The sequence below is a fragment of the Carassius gibelio genome, chromosome B25 (assembly GCF_023724105.1).
Source record: "Carassius gibelio isolate Cgi1373 ecotype wild population from Czech Republic chromosome B25, carGib1.2-hapl.c, whole genome shotgun sequence".
NCBI lineage: Eukaryota > Metazoa > Chordata > Actinopteri > Cypriniformes > Cyprinidae > Carassius > Carassius gibelio.
In genome coordinates, this window is record NC_068420.1 from 23,511,866 (window position 1) to 23,534,743 (window position 22,878).

The 22,878-nt window shown below is 37.8% G+C and overlaps 3 long non-coding RNA genes across 3 annotated transcripts; all 3 read left to right on the plus strand.

The window, feature by feature from the left end:
• The first annotated feature begins 3,330 nt into the window (after nucleotides 1-3,330).
• On the plus strand, nucleotides 3,331-5,826 carry LOC128013852 (uncharacterized). Its single transcript, XR_008183426.1, has 3 exons — nucleotides 3,331-4,810; nucleotides 5,223-5,358; nucleotides 5,497-5,826. It is a non-coding gene; the product is annotated as an uncharacterized LOC128013852 (long non-coding RNA).
• Nucleotides 5,827-10,476: 4,650 nt separating this feature from the next.
• LOC128013860 (uncharacterized) lies at nucleotides 10,477-14,181 on the plus strand. Its single transcript, XR_008183435.1, has 2 exons — nucleotides 10,477-11,431; nucleotides 13,928-14,181. It is a non-coding gene; the product is annotated as an uncharacterized LOC128013860 (long non-coding RNA).
• Nucleotides 14,182-18,140: 3,959 nt separating this feature from the next.
• LOC128013853 (uncharacterized) lies at nucleotides 18,141-21,051 on the plus strand. Its single transcript, XR_008183427.1, has 2 exons — nucleotides 18,141-18,286; nucleotides 18,784-21,051. It is a non-coding gene; the product is annotated as an uncharacterized LOC128013853 (long non-coding RNA).
• The last annotated feature ends 1,827 nt before the right edge of the window (nucleotides 21,052-22,878 follow it).

Consider the following 22,878-nt stretch of genomic DNA (forward strand, 5'->3'; position numbering starts at 1 on the left):
CTGAACTGAAGTCAACAAACAACATCCTAACATACGTGTTGTTATTGTCCAGGTGTGTGAGTGCAGAGTGCAGCACTGTGCATACTGCATCCTCTGTGCTCCTATTTCTGCGGTAAGCAAATTGGTGTGGGTCCAGTGTGGGTGGGAGGCAGTCTTTGAGGTGTGCTAGGACCAGTCGCTCGAAGCACTTCATAATGATGGGTGTGAGTGCTACGGGGCGATAGTCATTCAGGCACGTTGGGGAGGAGTGTTTCGGTACTGGCACAATGGATGTGGACTTAAAACATGTTGGCACAGTTGCTTGGGTGAGGGACAGGTTGAAAATGTCTGTGAAGACCCCTGCAAGCTGCTCTGCACATGCCCTAAGCACACGTCCAGGAATGCCATCCGGGCCAGCAGCCTTGCGTGCGTTGATCCGGCTCAGTGCAGTGTGGACATCTGTGGAGGTGAGTTTGAGAGGTTGGTGGTCTGAAGAGGCTGAGATTTTGGTGGCCGTCTCCTTGCTGTCGCTGTTGAAGCGAGCATAAAAGTCATTTAGCTCGTTAAGGAAGGAGACGTCCGTGACTGTTGGTGTGGAGTTGCTTGACTTGTAGTCACTGATGATCTGGATGCCCTGCCACATGCGTCGGGGGTCAGAGTTGGAAAAGTGTTCCTCTACCTTCAGCTTGTAGCAGTACTTGGCCTTTTTGATGCCCCTTTTCAGGTTAGCCCTGGATTTACTGTAGGCCTGAGCGTCATCTGACCTGAAGGCAGCGTTGCTGTCTTTCAGCAGAAGTCGAACCTCCTTGTTCATCCATGGCTTCTGATTAGGGTATGTTGTTATCTGTTTTTCTGTTGTTACACTGTCAATGGTGGAGTTGATGTGATCCAGTACAGAGGAGGTGTAGATATCAATGTCCGTGTGAGAGCCACAGGCAGCCTGTGAAGCAAACATACTCCAGTCAGTGTGTTGAAACCTGTCTTGAAGTAAAGAGTCTGCTCCAGTTGGCCACACTTTGATGGTCTTCACTGATGGCTTCACACGGTTGATGAGGGGTGAATACTTAGGGGTGAGAAACAAAGAAAGGTGATCAGACTGTCCGAGGTGGGGGAGGGGGCTCGCGATGTAAGCTCCATTGATGTTTGTATAAACATGATCCAAAGTTTTGTCTCCTCTGGTGTGGCAGGAAACATGCTGGTGAAATTTGGGGAGTACTGTTTTTAATTTGCAGTGATTAAAATCACCCGCGACAATAAAAGCAGCCTCTGGGTGAGCAGTCTGTTGTTTACTAATGGCTGCATGAAGTTCGTTCAAAGCAAGCTTGGCATTAGCATCCGGTGCAATATAGACTGCGGTTATTATGGTGGAAGTGAACTCCCGTGGCAGATAAAAAGGTCTACATTTAACCATGAGAAACTCTAGGTTAGCTGAGCAGTGTCTCCCAACAATGACAGTGTTCGTACACCAAGCTTTGTTGACATAAAACCCAGGCCGGCGAAAAGAGGTCAACAAACCATCAGCTGACTTTCACTCATATTTATTAAGAATTATTATTTGTGTTTAAATGTTCTATGCCAACTTACCACTGCGATGAACCTGTCTGGAAAACGGCCTGTCTAAAGCTTCTTTATGAACTTGATGGCGACCTGCAGAAGAAGAAGTTATTTTTAAGAGCAGTAGATGAAGTCACTGATCTCTACGGGACAGTTGGTGAAGGTACGAGTGATTTACCTGCTGGTCGTCAGACTTACGGATCCCTTTGTGCACAGTGCCGAAATATCCTCGTCCAATAACTTCTTCCACCTCATAAAATTCAGACAAGGGAACTGTGGAAATGTCCCAAAAGAGCGAGTTAATATATGAGATTCAGAGTCAGAGTCAGACATCTTCACCATGTGACAAACAACCCCTACCAGCACCTAAACCTAACCATTTCAACCCTCTCCTTATTGTCCATGTACTGACCAGTCTCGGACAGGCACTAACCCTACCCAGAACAACCCTGGGTAAAACAGCCCTGCAAAAAACTTCTGAACACTCTTAAATTCATACATTATATAAGTATGAATGAAAACCCAAAAGCTTACAGCACCTGGTATTCCGAGGCGGACTCCCATCCAAGCACTGACCAAGCCAATACCTGCTAAGATTCAAAGCTTGGGCATTGACTTTTTTTTATTTTTGCAAGATTATTATATAATTTGTGAAAAATTTCCAAAAATCTTAAAGCAACTGGTATTACCAGGGGGTCTCCCATCCAAGCACTGACCAGGCCAATACCCGCCAAGATTCAAAGATTGGGCATTGACTTTTTTTTTTTTTTGCAAGATTATATAATTAGTAAAAATTTCCAAAAATATTAGAGCACCTGGTATTCCGAGGCGGTCTCCCATCCAAGCACTAAACAGGTCCATACCTGCTAAGATTCAAAGATTGGGCATTGACTTTTTTTTTTTTTTTGCAAGATTATTATATAATTAGTAAAAATTTCCAAAAATATTACAGCAACTGGTATTTCCAGGCCGTCTCCCATCCAATTACTAACCAGGCCCATACCTGCTATTATTCAGAGATCGGGCATTGACTCTTTTCTTTTTTTCTTGCAAGATTATTATATAATTTGTGAAAAATTTCCAAAAATATTACAGCAACTGGTATTTCAAGGCCGTCTCCCATCCAATTACTAACCAGGCCCATACCTGCTATTATTCAGAGATCGGGCATTGACTCTTTTCTTTTTTTCTTGCAAGATTATTATATAATTTGTGAAAAATTTCCAAAAAGCTTACAGCAACTGGTATTACCAGGGGGTCTCCCATGAAAACCCAAAAGCTTAAAGCACCTGGAATTCCGAGGCGGTCTCCCATCCAAGCACTAAACAGGTCCATACCTGCTAAGATTCAAAGATTGGACATTGACTTTTTTTTTTTTTTCTTGCAAGATTATTATATAATTAGTAAAAATTTCCAAAAATATTAGAGCACCTGGTATTCCGAGGCGGTCTCCCATCCAAGCACTAAACAGGTCCATACCTGCTAAGATTCAAAGATTGGACATTGACTTTTTTTTTTTTTTCTTGCAAGATTATTATATAATTAGTAAGAATTTCCAAAAATATTAGAGCACCTGGTATTACTAGGCAGTCCCCCATCCAAGTACTAACCAGGCCCAAACCTGCTTAGCTTCCAAGCTCAGACATGATCTGGCATAGTCAGGTCACTAGAATTGGCCATAGCCATAAGCGAAGACTGCTGCAAAGAGAGGGCTATTTAAAGATCAGCCAATCTAATCGCCGGTACATTATACAAGTAGGAAAGAAAACCCTAAAGCTTAAAGCACCTGGTATTCCCAGGAGCATGCATATGATGAAACTAGCTGTTTTAAAGCATATCTAGCACAGAACAGCGTTTCTGAGTGAGAATAGCATATTTCTAGTGGCAATGTAACTTTTCATGCAAAAGTGACCAATTCTGCCTAAAATGCTCCCAGGAGCATGCAAATGATGAAACTAGCTGTTTTAAAGCATATCTAGCTCAGAACAGCGTTTCTGAGTGAGAATAGCATATTTCTAGTGGCAATGTAACTTTTCATGCAAAAGTGACCAATTCTGCCTAAAATGCTCCCAGGAGCATGCATATGATGAAACTAGCTGTTTTAAAGCATATCTAGCACAGAACAGCGTTTCTGAGAGAGAATAGCATATTTCTAGTGGCAATGTAACTTTTCATGCAAAAGTGACCAATTCTGCCTAAAATGCTCCCAGGAGCATGCATATGATGAAACTAGCTGTTTTAAAGCATATCTAGCACAGAACAGCGTTTCTGAGTGAGAATAGCATATTTCTAGTGGCAATGTAACTTTTCATGCAAAAGTGACCAATTCTGCCTAAAATGCTCCCAGGAGCATGCATATGATGAAACTAGCTGTTTTAAAGCATATCTAGCACAGAACAGCGTTTCTGAGTGAGAATAGCATATTTCTAGTGGCAATGTAACTTTTCATGCAAAAGTGACCAATTCTGCCTAAAATGCTCCCAGGAGCATGCATATGATGAAACTAGCTGTTTTAAAGCATATCTAGCTCAGAACAGCGTTTCTGAGTGAGAATAGCATATTTCTAGTGGCAATGTAACTTTTCATGCAAAAGTGACCAATTCTGCCTAAAATGCTCCCAGGAGCATGCATATGATGAAACTAGCTGTTTTAAAGCATATCTAGCACAGAACAGCGTTTCTGAGTGAGAATAGCATATTTCTAGTGGCAATGTAACTTTTCATGCAAAAGTGACCAATTCTGCCTAAAATGCTCCCAGGAGCATGCATATGATGAAACTAGCTGTTTTAAAGCATATCTAGCTCAGAACAGCGTTTCTGAGTGAGAATAGCATATTTCTAGTGGCAATGTAACTTTTCATGCAAAAGTGACCAATTCTGCCTAAAATGCTCCCAGGAGCATGCATATGATGAAACTAGCTGTTTTAAAGCATATCTAGCACAGAACAGCGTTTCTGAGTGAGAATAGCATATTTCTAGTGGCAATGTAACTTTTCATGCAAAAGTGACCAATTCTGCCTAAAATGCTCCCAGGAGCATGCATATGATGAAACTAGCTGTTTTAAAGCATATCTAGCTCAGAACAGCGTTTCTGAGTGAGAATAGCATATTTCTAGTGGCAATGTAACTTTTCATGCAAAAGTGACCAATTCTGCCTAAAATGCTCCCAGGAGCATGCATATGATGAAACTAGCTGTTTTAAAGCATATCTAGCTCAGAACAGCGTTTCTGAGTGAGAATAGCATATTTCTAGTGGCAATGTAACTTTTCATGCAAAAGTGACCAATTCTGCCTAAAATGCTCCCAGGAGCATGCATATGATGAAACTAGCTGTTTTAAAGCATATCTAGCACAGAACAGCGTTTCTGAGTGAGAATAGCATATTTCTAGTGGCAATGTAAATTTTCATGCAAAAGTGACCAATTCTGCCTAAAATGCTCCCAGGAGCATGCATATGATGAAACTAGCTGTTTTAAAGCATATCTAGCACAGAACAGCGTTTCTGAGTGAGAATAGCATATTTCTAGTGGCAATGTAACTTTTCATGCAAAAGTGACCAATTCTGCCTAAAATGCTCCCAGGAGCATGCATATGATGAAACTAGCTGTTTTAAAGCATATCTAGCACAGAACAGCGTTTCTGAGTGAGAATAGCATATTTCAAATGGCAATGTAACTTTTCATGCAAAAGTGACCAATTCTGCCTAAAATGCTCCCAGGAGCATGCATATGATGAAACTAGCTGTTTTAAAGCATATCTAGCTCAGAACAGCGTTTCTGAGTGAGAATAGCATATTTCTAGTGGCAATGTAACTTTTCATGCAAAGGTGACCAATTTTGCCTAAAATGCTCCCAGGAGCATGCATATGATGAAACTAGCTGTTTTAAAGCATATCTAGCACAGAACAGCGTTTCTGAGAGAGAATAGCATATTTCTAGTGGCAATGTAACTTTTCATGCAAAAGTGACCAATTCTGCCTAAAGTGCTCCCAGGAGCATGCATATGATGAAACTAGCTGTTTTAAAGCATATCTAGCACAGAACAGCGTTTCTGAGTGAGAATAGCATATTTCTAGTGGCAATGTAACTTTTCATGCAAAAGTGACCAATTCTGCCTAAAGTGCTCCCAGGAGCATGCATATGATGAAACTAGCTGTTTTAAAGCATATCTAGCACAGAACAGCGTTTCTGAGTGAGAATAGCATATTTCTAGTGGCAATGTAACTTTTCATGCAAAAGTGACCAATTCTGCCTAAAATGCTCCCAGGAGCATGCATATGATGAAACTAGCTGTTTTGGTCACTAGAATTGGTCACTTTTGCATGAAAAGTTACATTGCCACTAGAAATATGCTATTCTCGCTCAGAAACGCTGTTCTGTGCTAGATATGCTTTAAAACAGCTAGTTTCATCATATGCATGCTCCTGGGAGCATTTTAGGCAGAATTGGTCACTTTTGCATGAAAAGTTACATTGCCACTAGAAATATGCTATTCTCGCTCAGAAACGCTGTTCTGTGCTAGATATGCTTTAAAACAGCTAGTTTCATCATATGCATGCTCCTGGGAGCATTTTAGGCAGAATTGGTCACTTTTGCATGAAAAGTTACATTGCCACTAGAAATATGCTATTCTCGCTCAGAAATGCTGTTCTGTGCTAGATATGCTTTAAAACAGCTAGTTTCATCATATGCATGCTCCTGGGAGCATTTTAGGCAGAATTGGTCACTTTTGCATGAAAAGTTACATTGCCACTAGAAATATGCTATTCTCTCTCAGAAACGCTGTTCTGTGCTAGATATGCTTTAAAACAGCTAGTTTCATCATATGCATGCTCCTGGGAGCATTTTAGGCAGAATTGGTCACTTTTGCATGAAAAGTTACATTGCCACTAGAAATATATGCTATTCTCACTCAGAAACGCTGTTCTGTGCTAGATATGCTTTAAAACAGCTAGTTTCATCATATGCATGCTCCTGGGAGCATTTTAGGCAGAATTGGTCACTTTTGCATGAAAAGTTACATTGCCACTAGAAATATGCTATTCTCACTCAGAAACGCTGTTCTGAGCTAGATATGCTTTAAAACAGCTAGTTTCATCATATGCATGCTCCTGGGAGCATTTTAGGCAGAATTGGTCACTTTTGCATGAAAAGTTACATTGCCACTAGAAATATGCTATTCTCACTCAGAAACGCTGTTCTGTGCTAGATATGCTTTAAAACAGCTAGTTTCATCATATGCATGCTCCTGGGAGCATTTTAGGCAGAATTGGTCACTTTTGCATGAAAAGTTACATTGCCACTAGAAATATGCTATTCTCTCTCAGAAACGCTGTTCTGTGCTAGATATGCTTTAAAACAGCTAGTTTCATCATATGCATGCTCCTGGGAGCATTTTAGGCAGAATTGGTCACTTTTGCATGAAAAGTTACATTGCCACTAGAAATATGCTATTCTCACTCAGAAACGCTGTTCTGTGCTAGATATGCTTTAAAACAGCTAGTTTCATCATATGCATGCTCCTGGGAGCATTTTAGGCAGAATTGGTCACTTTTGCATGAAAAGTTACATTGCCACTAGAAATATGCTATTCTCACTCAGAAACGCTGTTCTGTGCTAGATATGCTTTAAAACAGCTAGTTTCATCATATGCATGCTCCTGGGAGCATTTTAGGCAGAATTGGTCACTTTTGCATGAAAAGTTACATTGCCACTAGAAATATGCTATTCTCACTCAGAAACGCTGTTCTGTGCTAGATATGCTTTAAAACAGCTAGTTTCATCATATGCATGCTCCTGGGAGCATTTTAGGCAGAATTGGTCACTTTTGCATGAAAAGTTACATTGCCACTAGAAATATGCTATTCTCACTCAGAAACGCTGTTCTGAGCTAGATATGCTTTAAAACAGCTAGTTTCATCATATGCATGCTCCTGGGAGCATTTTAGGCAGAATTGGTCACTTTTGCATGAAAAGTTACATTGCCACTAGAAATATGCTATTCTCACTCAGAAACGCTGTTCTGAGATAGATATGCTTTAAAACAGCTAGTTTCATCATATGCATGCTCCTGGGAGCATTTTAGGCAGAATTGGTCACTTTTGCATGAAAAGTTACATTGCCTCTAGAAATATGCTATTCTCTCTCAGAAACGCTGTTCTGTGCTAGATATGCTTTAAAACAGCTAGTTTCATCATATGCATGCTCCTGGGAGCATTTTAGGCAGAATTGGTCACTTTTGCATGAAAAGTTACATTGCCACTAGAAATATGCTATTCTCACTCAGAAACGCTGTTCTGTGCTAGATATGCTTTAAAACAGCTAGTTTCATCATATGCATGCTCCTGGGAGCATTTTAGGCAGAATTGGTCACTTTTGCATGAAAAGTTACATTGCCACTAGAAATATGCTATTCTCTCTCAGAAACGCTGTTCTGTGCTAGATATGCTTTAAAACAGCTAGTTTCATCATATGCATGCTCCTGGGAGCATTTTAGGCAGAATTGGTCACTTTTGCATGAAAAGTTACATTGCCACTAGAAATATGCTATTCTCACTCAGAAACGCTGTTCTGTGCTAGATATGCTTTAAAACAGCTAGTTTCATCATATGCATGCTCCTGGGAGCATTTTAGGCAGAATTGGTCACTTTTGCATGAAAAGTTACATTGCCACTAGAAATATGCTATTCTCACTCAGAAACGCTGTTCTGTGCTAGATATGCTTTAAAACAGCTAGTTTCATCATATGCATGCTCCTGGGAGCATTTTAGGCAGAATTGGTCACTTTTGCATGAAAAGTTACATTGCCACTAGAAATATGCTATTCTCACTCAGAAACGCTGTTCTGTGCTAGATATGCTTTAAAACAGCTAGTTTCATCATATGCATGCTCCTGGGAGCATTTTAGGCAGAATTGGTCACTTTTGCATGAAAAGTTACATTGCCACTAGAAATATGCTATTCTCACTCAGAAACGCTGTTCTGAGCTAGATATGCTTTAAAACAGCTAGCTACATTGCCACTAGAAATATGCTATTCTCACTCAGAAACGCTGTTCTGTGCTAGATATGCTTTAAAACAGCTAGTTTCATCATATGCATGCTCCTGGGAGCATTTTAGGCACAATTGGTCACTTTTGCATGAAAAGTTACATTGCCACTAGAAATATGCTATTCTCACTCAGAAACGCTGTTCTGAGCTAGATATGCTTTAAAACAGCTAGTTTCATCATATGCATGCTCCTGGGAGCATTTTAGGCAGAATTGGTCACTTTTGCATGAAAAGTTACATTGCCACTAGAAATATGCTATTCTCTCTCAGAAACGCTGTTCTGTGCTAGATATGCTTTAAAACAGCTAGTTTCATCATATGCATGCTCCTGGGAGCATTTTAGGCAGAATTGGTCACTTTTGCATGAAAAGTTACATTGCCACTAGAAATATGCTATTCTCACTCAGAAACGCTGTTCTGTGCTAGATATGCTTTAAAACAGCTAGTTTCATCATATGCATGCTCCTGGGAGCATTTTAGGCAGAATTGGTCACTTTTGCATGAAAAGTTACATTGCCACTAGAAATATGCTATTCTCACTCAGAAACGCTGTTCTGTGCTAGATATGCTTTAAAACAGCTAGTTTCATCATATGCATGCTCCTGGGAGCATTTTAGGCAGAATTGGTCACTTTTGCATGAAAAGTTACATTGCCACTAGAAATATGCTATTCTCACTCAGAAACGCTGTTCTTTGCTAGATATGCTTTAAAACAGCTAGTTTCATCATATGCATGCTCCTGGGAGCATTTTAGGCAGAATTGGTCACTTTTGCATGAAAAGTTACATTGCCACTAGAAATATGCTATTCTCACTCAGAAACGCTGTTCTGAGCTAGATATGCTTTAAAACAGCTAGCTACATTGCCACTAGAAATATGCTATTCTCACTCAGAAACGCTGTTCTGTGCTAGATATGCTTTAAAACAGCTAGTTTCATCATATGCATGCTCCTGGGAGCATTTTAGGCAGAATTGGTCACTTTTGCATGAAAAGTTACATTGCCACTAGAAATATGCTATTCTCACTCAGAAACGCTGTTCTGTGCTAGATATGCTTTAAAACAGCTAGTTTCATCATATGCATGCTCCTGGGAGCATTTTAGGCAGAATTGGTCACTTTTGCATGAAAAGTTACATTGCCACTAGAAATATGCTATTCTCTCTCAGAAACGCTGTTCTGTGCTAGATATGCTTTAAAACAGCTAGTTTCATCATATGCATGCTCCTGGGAGCATTTTAGGCAGAATTGGTCACTTTTGCATGAAAAGTTACATTGCCACTAGAAATATGCTATTCTCACTCAGAAACGCTGTTCTGTGCTAGATATGCTTTAAAACAGCTAGTTTCATCATATGCATGCTCCTGGGAGCATTTTAGGCAGAATTGGTCACTTTTGCATGAAAAGTTACATTGCCACTAGAAATATGCTATTCTCACTCAGAAACGCTGTTCTGTGCTAGATATGCTTTAAAACAGCTAGTTTCATCATATGCATGCTCCTGGGAGCATTTTAGGCAGAATTGGTCACTTTTGCATGAAAAGTTACATTGCCACTAGAAATATGCTATTCTCACTCAGAAACGCTGTTCTGAGCTAGATATGCTTTAAAACAGCTAGTTTCATCATATGCATGCTCCTGGGAGCTTTTTAGGCAGAATTGGTCACTTTTGCATGAAAAGTTACATTGCCACTAGAAATATGCTATTCTCTCTCCCGCACCGAACCCTCCCCGGGCACCGCAGCATAAATAAACAAAGGGGAGGAGCCTAAGCCCTGCTTGTATATAGGAGCCTAAATGGTATTTAGAAACAAAATTTTTGGGGTCTGTGAAGATAGTATCACAAAAAAAGTGTACACTAAAACAAAAAAAGTAAACTTATAAGAGTGTAAGGGAAGATGAAAGAGTGCTAAAATTCAAAAAATGCACTTTAAGGATGCTTGATATATTCAAAGAAAAGGCTCTGAAAATTTTAAAAATTACAAAATAAACAGAAGGGAGGAGCTTTTAATTCTAGAAAATTAAATTGAGCTCAGAGAAGAAAACATTTATTTTACACAAGTCATGCCTGAAGAAGACACAGAAAGCTGTCGAAACGTCGCGATAAAAGGCTTGTGTACTTGTATATAGTTTAAAATCTCATATTTTAGGCAAAAACAAATAGTTTAAAGTTAATGATGGATTCTTTTATTACAAACACACAGCTTTTTGCTTCACATGACGTTAATTGATGGACTGGAGTCATGTGGATTACTTGTGGATTATTGTGATGGTCATGTGGATTAATATGTGTTGTAAAATAAAACAAAGGGGTGCTAAAAACACAAATAAGTGTGTGAAAGTAAAAAAAAAAATGGGTCTGTGAAGATAGTAACACAAAAAAGTGTACACTAAAACAAAAAAATTAAACTTATTAGAGTGTGTAAGTGTACAGTGTCTGCGTTCTCTTTGCCCCCATAATTTTTCTCTGCCCAGGAAGAGGCCACCTCGAAGGCCCGAGGCCAATTTGTTTATTTTTGAATTTTTAATATTTTTAATTTTTTTGTTTTAGTGTACACTTTTTTGTGTTACTATCTTCACAGACCCATTTATTTTTTTTTACTTTCACACACTTAGTTGTGTTTTTAGCACCCCTTTGTTTTATTTTACTAAACATATTAATCCACATGACCATCACAATAATCCACAAGTAATCCACATGACTCCAGTCCATCAATTAACGTCACGTGAAGCAAAAATCTGTGTGTTTGTAATAAAAGAATCCATCATTAACTTTGAACTATTTGTTTTTGCCTAAAATATAAAAAAAATTCAAAATTCAAAAATAAACAAATTGGCCTCGGGCCTTCGAGGTGGCCTCTTCCTGGGCAGAGAAAAATTATGGGGGCAAAGTGAACGCAGACACCCGCTGGTCCCTGATTTCCTGGGCTTTGTGGATGTGCCAATGTTTCCTCCTCAAACAATTCAGCTGTGATAAGAGCTTCTGCTTGTTCTACAGTGTCTGCGTTCACTTTGCCCCCATAATTTCTCTCTGCCCAGGAAGTGGCCACCTCGAAGGCCCGAGGCCAATTTGTTTATTTTTGAATTTTTAAATTTTTCAGAGCCTTTTCTTTGAATATATCAAGCACTTAAATGTGCATTTTTTGAATTTAAGCACTCTTTCATCTTCCCTTACACACTCTAATAAGTTTAATTTTTTTGTTTTAGTGTACACTTTTTTGTGTTACTATCTCCACAGACCCATTTTTTTTTTTACTTTCACACACTTATTTGTGTTTTTAGGACCCCTTTGTTTCATTTTACAACACATATTAATCCACATGACCATCACAATAATCCACAAGTAATCCACATGACTCCAGTCCATCAATTAACGTCATTTAAATTCTAAAACTTGTGTAATTAAAGGAATATTCCACAAAAGTTGCTGAAAAACGGACTCATTTGGAGAAAATTTGCATTACAGCAATGGATTTTCTGGACTGAATGGGTGCCGTCAGAATGAGAGTTCAAACAGCTTTTTGCTTCACATGACGTTAATTGATGGACTGGAGTCATGTGGATTACTTGTTGATTATTGTGATGGTCATGTGGATTAATATGCACTTTTAAGTGCTTGATATATTCAAAAATAAACAAATTGGCCTCGGGCCTTCGAGGTGGTCTCTTCCTGGGCAGAGAAAAATTATGGGGGCAAAGTGAACGCAGACACCCGCTGGTCCCTGATTTCCTGGGCTTTGTGGATGTGGCACTGTTTCCTCCTCAAACAATTCAGCTGTGATAAGAGCCTCTGCTGTCCTCTTCCTGGGCAGAGAAAAATTATGGGGGCAAAGTGAAAGCAGACACTGTAGAACAAGCAGAAGCTCTTATCACAGCTGAATTGTTTGAGGACGAAACAGTGCCACATCCACAAAGCCCAGGAAATCAGGGACCAGCGGGCCCTCACACATATGCGCAAGTGGCAGCCTCCAGACCCCCAACTGCTACAGTAGCTCCCCCTACTAAAAAATTAAATTGAGCTCAGAGAAGAAAACATTTATTTTTTTTATTTATTTTTTTATATTTTTAAATTCAAAAATAAACAAATTGGCCTCGGGCCTTCGAAGTGGCCTCTTCCTGGGCAGAGAAAAATTATGGGGGCAAAGTGAACGCAGACACCCGCTGGTCCCTGATTTCCTGGGCTTTGTGGATGTGGCAATGTTTCCTCCTCAAACAATTCAGCTGTGATAAGAGCTTCTGCTTGTTCTACAGTGTCTGCGTTCACTTTGCCCCCATAATTTCTCTCTGCCCAGGAAGAGGCCACCTCGAAGGCCCGAGGCCAATTTGTTTATTTTTGAATTTTTAAATTTTTCAATCAGGGACCAGCGGGCCCTCGCACATATGCGCAAGTGGCAGCCTCCAGACCCCCAACTGCTACAGTAGCTCCCCCTACTCGGTTCCAGGGCCCCCCCTCTCTAATACCTCCACAAGTCTCTGTGCGCCCCAAAAAGGGTGTACAACACATAGAGGTCCAAACATCCCCCACACTGCTGACAAGGGGACACACTGAGGGTCCTCCTCCTCATGACTGCAATCCAACTGGTTAGTGTTAACTCATTTAAATTCTAAAACTTGTGTAATTAAAGGAATATTCCACAAAAGTTGCTGAAAAACGGACTCATTTGGAGAAAATTTGCATTAGAGCAATGGATTTTCTGGACTGAATGGGTGGCGTCAGAATGAAAGTTGAAACAGCTTTTTGCTTCACATGACGTTAATTGATGGACTGGAGTCATGTGGATTACTTGTGGATTATTGTGATGGTCATGTGGATTAATATGTGTTGTAAAATAAAACAAAGGGGTGCTAAAAACACAAATAAGTGTGTGAAAGTGAAAAAGAAATAAATGGGTCTGTGAAGATAGTAACACAAAAAAGTGTACACTAAAACACTAAAATTAAAAAATTAAATTGAGTTCAGTGTAGAAAATATGTATTTTACACAAGTCATGCCTGAAGAAGACACAGAAGGTTGTCGAAACGTCGCGATAAAAGGCTTGTGTACTTCTATATAGTTTAAAATCTCGACAACTTTCTGTGTCTTCTTCAGGCATGACTTGTGTAAAATAAATGTTTTCTTCTCTGAGCTCAATTTAATTTTTTAATTTTCTTTCTAAACACCATGTATGTAAGTGAAAAAGAAATAAATGGGTCTGTTAAGATAGTAACAAAAAAAAAGTGTGCACTAAAACAAAAAAAATAAACTTATAAGAGTGTAAGGGAAGATGAAAGAGTGCTTCAATTCAAAAAATGCACTTTTAAGTGCTTGATATATTCAAAAATAAACAAATTGGCCTCGGGCCTTCGAGGTGGCCTCTTCCTGGGCAGAGAAAAATTATGGGGGCAAAGTGAACGCAGACACTGTAGAACAAGCAGAAGCTCTTATCACAGCTGAATTGTTTGAGGAGGAAACAGTGCCACATCCACAAAGCCCAGGAAATCAGGGACCAGCGGGCCCTCACACATATGCGCAAGTGGCAGCCTCCAGACCCCCAACTGCTACAGTAGCTCCCCCTACTAAAAAATTAAATTGAGCTCAGAGAAGAAAACATTTATTTTATTTTTTATTTTTTTTTATATTTTTAAATTCAAAAATAAACAAATTGGCCTCGGGCCTTCGAAGTGGCCTCTTCCTGGGCAGAGAAAAATTATGGGGGCAAAGTGAACGCAGACAATGTAGAACAAGCAGAAGCTCTTATCACAGTTTAAAATCTCATATTTTAGGCAAAAACAAATAGTTCAAAGTTAATGATGGATTATTTTATTACAAACACACAGCTTTTTGCTTCACATGACGTTAATTGATGACTGGAGTCATGTGGATTACTTGTGGATTATTGTGATGCTCATGTGGATTAATATGTGTTGTAAAATAAAACAAAGGGGTGCTAAAAACACAAATAAGTGTGTGAAAGTAAAAAAAAAAATGGGTCTGTGAAGATAGTAACACAAAAAAGTGTACACTAAACAAAAAAATTAAACTTATTAGAGTGTCTAAGTGTACAGTGTCTGCGTTCACTTTGCCCCCATAATTTTTCTCTGCCCAGGAAGAGGCCACCTCGAAGGCCCGAGGCCAATTTGTTTATTTTTGAATTTTTAAAATTTTCAGAGCCTTTTCTTTGAATATATCAAGCACTTAAATGTGCATTTTTTTAATTTAAGCACTCTTTCATCTTCCCTTACACACTTTAATAAGTTTAATTTTTTTGTTTTAGTGTACACTTTTTTGTCTTACTATCTTCACAGACCCATTTTTTTTTTACTTTCACACACTTATTTGTGTTTTTAGCACCCCTTTGTTTTATTTTACAACACATATTAATCCACATGACCATCACAATAATCCACAAGTAATCCACATGACTCCAGTCCATCAATTAACGTCATGTGAAGCAAAAAGCTGTGTGTTTGTAATAAAAGAATCCATCATTAACTTTGAACTATTTGTTTTTGCCTAAAATATAAAAAAAATTAAAAATTCAAAAATAAACAAATTGGCCTCGGGCCTTCGAGGTGGCCTCTTCCTGGGCAGAGAAAAATTATGGGGGCAAAGTGAACGCAGACACTGTAGAACAAGCAGAAGCTCTTATCACCGCTGAATTGTTTGAGGAGGAAACAGTGCCACATCCACAAAGCCCAGGAAATCAGGGACCAGCGGGCCCTCACACATATGCGCAAGTGGCAGCCTCCAGACCCCCAACTGCTACAGTAGCTCCCCCTACTAAAAAATTTAATTGAGCTCAGAGAAGAAAACATTTATTTTATTTTTTAATTTTTTTATATATTTTTAAATTCAAAAATAAACAAATTGGCCTCGGGCCTTCGAGGTGGCCTCTTCCTGGGCAGAGAAAAATTATGGGGGCAAAGTGAACGCAGACACTGTAGAACAAGCAGAAGCTCTTATCACAGCTGAATTGTTTGAGGAGGAAACATTGCCACATCCACAAAGCCCAGGAAATCAGGGACCAGCGGGTGTCTGCGTTCACTTTGCCCCCATAATTTTTCTCTGCCCAGGAAGAGGCCACTTCGAAAAGTAAAGTAAAAAAAAAAATGGGTCTGTGAAGATAGTAACACAAAAAAAGTGTACACTAAAACAAAAAAATTAAACTTATTAGAGTGTGTAAGTGTACAGTGTCTGCGTTCACTTTGCCCCCATAATTTTTCTCTGCCCAGGAAGAGGCCACCTCGAAGGCCCGAGGCCAATTTGTTTATTTTTGAATTTTTAATATTTTTAATTTTTTTGTTTTAGTGTACACTTTTTTGTGTTACTATCTTCACAGACCCATTTATTTTTTTTTTACTTTCACACACTTATTTGTGTTTTTAGCACACCTTTGTTTTATTTTACTAAACATATTAATCCACATGACCATCACAATAATCCACAAGTAATCCACATGACTCCAGTCCATCAATTAACGTCATGTGAAGCAAAAATCTGTGTGTTTGTAATAAAAGAATCCATCATTAACTTTGAACTATTTGTTTTTGCCTAAAATATAAAAAAAAAATCAAAATTCAAAAATAAACAAATTGGCCTCGGGCCTTCGAGGTGGCCTCTTCCTGGGCAGAGAAAAATTATGGGGACAAAGTGAACGCAGACACCCGCTGGTCCCTGATTTCCTGGGCTTTGTGGATGTGGCAATGTTTCCTCCTCAAACAATTCAGCTGTGATAAGAGCTTCTGCTTGTTCTACAGTGTCTGCGTTCACTTTGCCTCCATAATTTTTCTCTGCCCAGGAAGAGGCCACCTCGAAGGCCCGAGGCCAATTTGTTTATTTTTGAATTTTTTAATTTTTCAGAGCCATTTCCTTGAATATATCAAGCACTTAAATGTGTAGTATATCCAGACTTCAACTTTGTTGAAACCCAACAATGTAACTAGTGGTTATAAATTGCATTTACTCAAACAACACTGTGTTTTTAAACATAACTGTTAAAGTGTTGTTTTTATATTTTTTTGCCCTATCTCTCTTAAATTTTGCATGCTTGTTTAGAATGAAATTATGCATTACTTTACACAGTTTTGATAATTTGTGGGATTTGCCTTTGTGCCTCTGGGGTGGTCTCGGCCAACCAGGATGTATGGATGAATTTTAAATTTTTAGTTTTTAAGAGTTTAGATGTCATTCAGGTTTCACTGTAATCACAATGTGGCAAAATTGTAAAAAATGATGTGTATGTATGAACAAAATGGAAAACATTGATTCAATGAGATGTAAAATGTTATAACACTTCTGCAAACAGAGGCTCAGAAACTCCAGGCTGGCGAAAAGAGGTCAACAAACCATCAGCTGACTTTCACTCATATTTATTAAGAATTATTATTTGTGTTTAAATGTTCTCTATATTAGACACATACATAGAGGTCCAAACATCCCCCACATTGCTGACAAGGGGACACACTGAGGGAAAGATAGTAACACAAAAAAAGTGTACACTAAAACAAAAAAATGTAACTTATAAGAGTGTAAGGGAAGATGAAAGAGTGCTAAAATTCAAAAAATGCACTTTAAAGATGCTTGATATATTCAAAGACAACCTTTTCTTTGAATATATCAAGCACTTAAAAGTGCATTTTTTTTAATTTAAGCACTCTTTCATCTTCCCTTACACTCTCATAAGTTTATTTTTTTTGTTTTAGTGTACACTTTTTTGTCCATTTCTGCATCTAAACGCCTAACAACCTAAAACATGCTCTATTATAGTCCTACTATTGTTAGCAATTTCTTTATCGTCCAATTTGTGTACAATAAAACAAAAATATTTAACTTGGAGCCTAGGCTCCTCCCCTCTGTTTATTTTTGAATTTTTACAATTTTTTCTGATGGCTTTAAGAGATTTAAGACCTAAACAATGTGTTCTCTTTCATTTTTTTACTGTATTGACTTGTTCGATGTCGCGCCCTAGTGGTTAGAGAGTTTGACTCCTAACCGTAAGGTTGTCGGTTCGATTCATCGTGGAAATCCCGCACCGAACCCTCCCCGGGCACCGCAGCATAAATAAACAGAGGGGAGGAGCCTAGGCCCTAAATGCCTAGGAGCCTAAATGGTGTTTAGAAATAAAATTAGAGATTTCTACTTACCTAACTCAGCCCGTGCCTCTCTCTCTGGGCCTCGCTGGTCTGATAAATAGACTCTTAAACTTATAAGAGTGTAAGGGAAGATGAAAGAGTGCTTAAATTCAAAAAATGCACTTTTAAGTGCTTGAAGAAGACACAGAAAGCTGTCGAGATTTTAAACTATATACAAGTACCCAAGCCTTTTATCGTGACGTTTCGACAACCTTCTGTGTCTTCTTCAGGCATGACTTGTGTAAAATACATATTTTCTTCACTGAGCTCAATTTAATTTTTTTAATTTTCTTTCTAAACACCATGTATGTAAGTGAAAAAGAAATAAATGGGTCTGTGAAGATAGTAACACAAAAAAGTGTACACTAAAACAAAAAAAATTAAACTTCTAAGAGTGTAAGAAAAGATGAAAGAGTGCTTAAATTCAAAAAATGCACTTTTAAGTGCTTGATATATTCAAAGAAAAGGCTCTGAAAAATTTAAAAATTCAAAAATAAACAGAGGGGAGGAGCCTAGGCCCTGCTTGTATATAGGAGCCTAAATGGTGTTTAGAAATAAAATTTTTGGGTCTGTGAAGATAGTATCACAAAAAAAGTGTACACTAAAACAAAAAGAGTAAATTTATAAGAGTGTAAGGGAAGATGAAAGAGTGCTTAAATTCAAAAAATGCACTTTAAAGATGCTTGATATATTCAAAGAAAAGGCTCTGAAAATTTAAAAAATTACAAAATAAACAGAGGGGAGGAGCTTTTAATTCTAAAAAATTAAAATGAGCTCAGAGAAGAAAACATTTATTTTACACAAGTCATGCCTGAAGAAGACACAGAAAGCTGTCGAAACGTCGCGATAAAAGGCTTGTGTACTTGTATATAGTTTAAAATCTCATATTTTAGGCAAAAACAAATAGTTTAAAGTTAATGATGGATTCTTTTATTACAAACACACAGCTTTTATTCAAAGAAAAGGCTCTGAAAAATTTAAAAATTCAAAAATAAACAGAGGGGAGGAGCCTAGGCCCTGCTTGTATATAGGAGCCTAAATGGTGTTTAGAAATAAAATTTTTGGGTCTGTGAAGATAGTATCACAAAAAAAGTGTACACTAAAACAAAAAGAGTAAACTTATAAGAGTGTAAGGGAAGATGAAAGAGTGCTTAAATTCAAAAAATGCACTTTAAAGATGCTTGATATATTCAAAGAAAAGGCTCTGAAAATTTAAAAAATTACAAAATAAACAGAGGGGAGGAGCTTTTAATTCTAAAAAATTAAATTGAGCTCAGAGAAGAAAACATTTATTTTACACAAGTCATGCCTGAAGAAGACACAGAAAGCTGTCGAAACGTCGCGATAAAAGGCTTGTGTACTTGTATATAGTTTAAAATCTCATATTTTAGGCAAAAACAAATAGTTTAAAGTTAATGATGGATTCTGTTATTACAAACACACAGCTTTTATTCAAAGAAAACGCTCTGAAAAATTTAAAAATTCAAAAATAAACAAATTGGCCTCGGCCTTCGAGGTGGCCTCTTCCTGGGCAGAGAAAAATTATGGGGGCAAAGTGAACGCAGTGAACCCTCCCCGGGCATGGCAGCATAAATAAACAGAGGGGAGGAGCCTAGGCCCTAAATGCCTAGGAGACTAAATGGTGTTTAGAAATAAAATTTACAAATTAAATTGAGCTCAGTGAAGAAAATATGTATTTTACACAAGTCATGCCTGAAGAAGACACAGAAGGTTGTCGAAACGTCGCGATAAAAGGCTTGTGTACTTGTATATAGTTTAAAATCTTCACAGACCCAAAAATTAAAAAAAATTAAATTGAGCTCAGGGAAGAAAACATCTCCATCTGAAAAAAATAAAAAAAGATACAACTCAGACACACACACACACACAAAGACACACATATATATGCACAAACATTTTGTTGCAGATATAGGTATTTGAAATAAGTGATAGGTGACAATAAACTTATTGCAAGTCTTCTCTTTTTTAGAGTTTAGATGTCATTTTCAGGTTAAACTGTAATCATAATGTGGCAAAATTGTAAAAACTGATACATCTGTATGATCAAAATGGAAAACATCAAATCAATGAGATTTAAAATGTTATAACAGTTAATTTATTAATGTTTTGCCATGAATTCATAAAAACTGTACTAGATGAATGAGCCCATTAGTGGTCTTCCGCTGCCATCTAGTGGTTATAAATTGCATTTACTCAAACAACACTGTGTTTTTAAACATAACTGTTAAAGTGTTGTTGTTATTTTTTTTTGCCCTATCTCTCTTAAATTTTGCATGCTTGTTTAGAATGAAATTATGCATTACTTTACACAGTTTTGATAATTTGTGGGATTTCTATTTGTATTAATAGGCCTTTGTGCCTCTGGGGTGGTCTCGGCCAACCAGGATGTATGGATGACATTTAAACACATCCAAAAGACAGACACACACACACACTGAAAATAAATGATTAAACAAGTTTTTAAGAGTTTAGATGTCATTCAGGTTTCACTGTAATCACAATGTGGCAAAATTGTAAAAAATGATGTGTATGTATGAACAAAATGGAAAACATTGATTCAATGAGATGTAAAATGTTATAACACTTCTGCAAACAGAGGCTCAGAAACCCCAGGCTGGCGAAAAGAGGTCAACAAACCATCAGCTGACTTTTACTCATATTTATTAAGAATTATTATTTGTGTTTAAATGTTCTCTATATTAGACACATACATAGAGGTCCAAACATCCCCCACATTGCTGACAAGGGGACACACTGAGGGCAAGATAGTAACACAAAAAAAGTGTACACTAAAACAAAAAAGTAAACTTATAAGAGTGTAAGGGAAGATGAAAGAGTGCTAAAATTCAAAAAATGCACTTTAAAGATGCTTGATATATTCAAAGAAAAGGCTCTGAAAATTTTAAAAATTACAAAATAAACAGAGGGGAGGAGCTTTTAATTCTAAAAAATTAAATTGAGCTCAGAGAAGAAAACATTTATTTTACACAAGTCATGCCTGAAGAAGACACAGAAAGCTGTCGAAACGTCGCGATAAAAGGCTTGTGTACTTGTATATACACTGTAAAAAAGAATTTGTTGAATCAACTAAAAATATTTTGTTACCCCGCTGCCTAAATTTTTTTTGTTATCTTGACAAAAAAAATCTTGTTGAAACAACTTCAAATTAGAGTGGAGTTAGTCCAGGTAACAAATTTCTTTAAGTTGACTTGACTATTATTTTCTAGTCCAGTCAACTAAATCATGTTGTGTCAACAGGGATTTTTTTTTTTTACTTCGATCAATAATCATAAACAAATGTTACCCCACTGCCTTAAATGTTTAAATAAAGATGACAAAACACTTTTTTAATGTAATTCATTTAATGATAGAGACAACACTTTCATTCACATTTAAATTGAACAAGCAATTTGCTGTAAACACATCAACTGATAATTGATAAACAAAACAAAAAATGCAAAATACAAACACATGTCTAAAGATCTGAACCGACACTTGAAAGTGTGATGTATAATAAATAACATTGGCATGGGATTGAGAAACCATGTTGCATTTCAATTCATCAAATCAAAACCACAGGGATTGTTTTTAATTTCATAACTCAATATGAAAATCAGAAGGTTTAACTCTGATTATTAACCCTGCACAAGTTCACACGCACTCCCCCCACCATAATGCAAGTCATGGTCAAAATGAGAAACCAAGATATATGTATATAACATCACAATTAGTTACAAAAAATGAGTGTACTGTACTTCTGTATAATAAGATATAAATGGAATGAATGCACATGGAAGCACAAAGATCTAAAGTCAGATTCTAAATTTCATAGCACATGACCAGACAGAAGTGTTAACATCAGAAGGATCTTGAAAGTTTCCAAACTCGTCCCTCATCATAATGCTACATACTGAAAATGTGTACATAGTGTTTAAGAAAATGAGAGGTGAAACAACATTTGTTTACATGAGAACATGCATATTCCAAGTCATGACATGATAAACTTTAATGTATATACTAAAATGTAGTGAAAGGCATAAAAGAACCTAAATTTCCTTATAAAAAAAAAAAAAACACTACTTTTTAAGAAAGAGTGCTGTGGAGCCGATGGACACATCATGAACACTGAAAAGTGAAAGTGACATGACATACATTTGTGCTCTTCATTTAACCCATCCAAAGTGCACACACACAGCAGTGAACACACACCGTGAACACACACCTGGAGCAGTGGGCAGCCATTTATGCTGCAGCGCCCGGGGAGAAGTTGTGCCTTGCTCAAGGACACCTTATTTGTGGTGTTGAGGGTGGAGAGAGCACTGGACTTTCACTCCCCCCACACCTACAGTTCCTGCCGCTGTAGCGAGCACATGGTGGGACCAGCTGATCTTCACAAGTTTTTGCAGAGCCTCAATGGTGTATTTAATGCGCTGGAGGTAGTGGATGTTCACTGCATACAGACCCATTTGGCCGTCAAAACCATGATTTAGAACTAATTAGGTCAATAGGGTAAAACTTCTGTCAAAAGCACATGATCGATGCGTGGGAAAAGGTCATAGGTTAACCCTTGAACTCATTCGGAAAGGTCCGGCCATCCATCATAAGGTTACCGGAAGTTCAACCTGTCAAAAGGTCAAAGGTCAAAGTCAAAAATCATCATGACAGAAGCAGCATTATAAGCACTACTCATAACAGTGTTAACCTTGCCACTTCCTGATACCAGCAGTTGATGCTATGACTATAACTGAATTTGGTCAAGGGTGTTTGTCTGGAACAGAACACCTATCACACATGTGAAGTTTGGGGAAGATTGGACATTGCTTGCCTGAGTTACAGCAACTTCCTTTTTCACTAAATTATTAGCATGCTTTAACACTTAGCTAATGTTGCTAGCATGTATAAGTATGTATCTAGTATGTTGCCAGCCTATTTAACACTTGTTTACACTTTTTAATATGTTCCTAGGAGTCTGTAATAGTGTTAACCATGTCACTTTCTGTTACCAGCAGGTGGCACTATGACTATAACTGAATTTGGTCATGGGTGTTTGTTCAGGACATCAACTTCTTCTAAACTAACATCAACACTATTACTGACAGTTTTTTTTTTTTTTTTTTTTTGGTTTGAATCTAGTTTTTTCACTCACAAGATATTTACGGCGAACTTT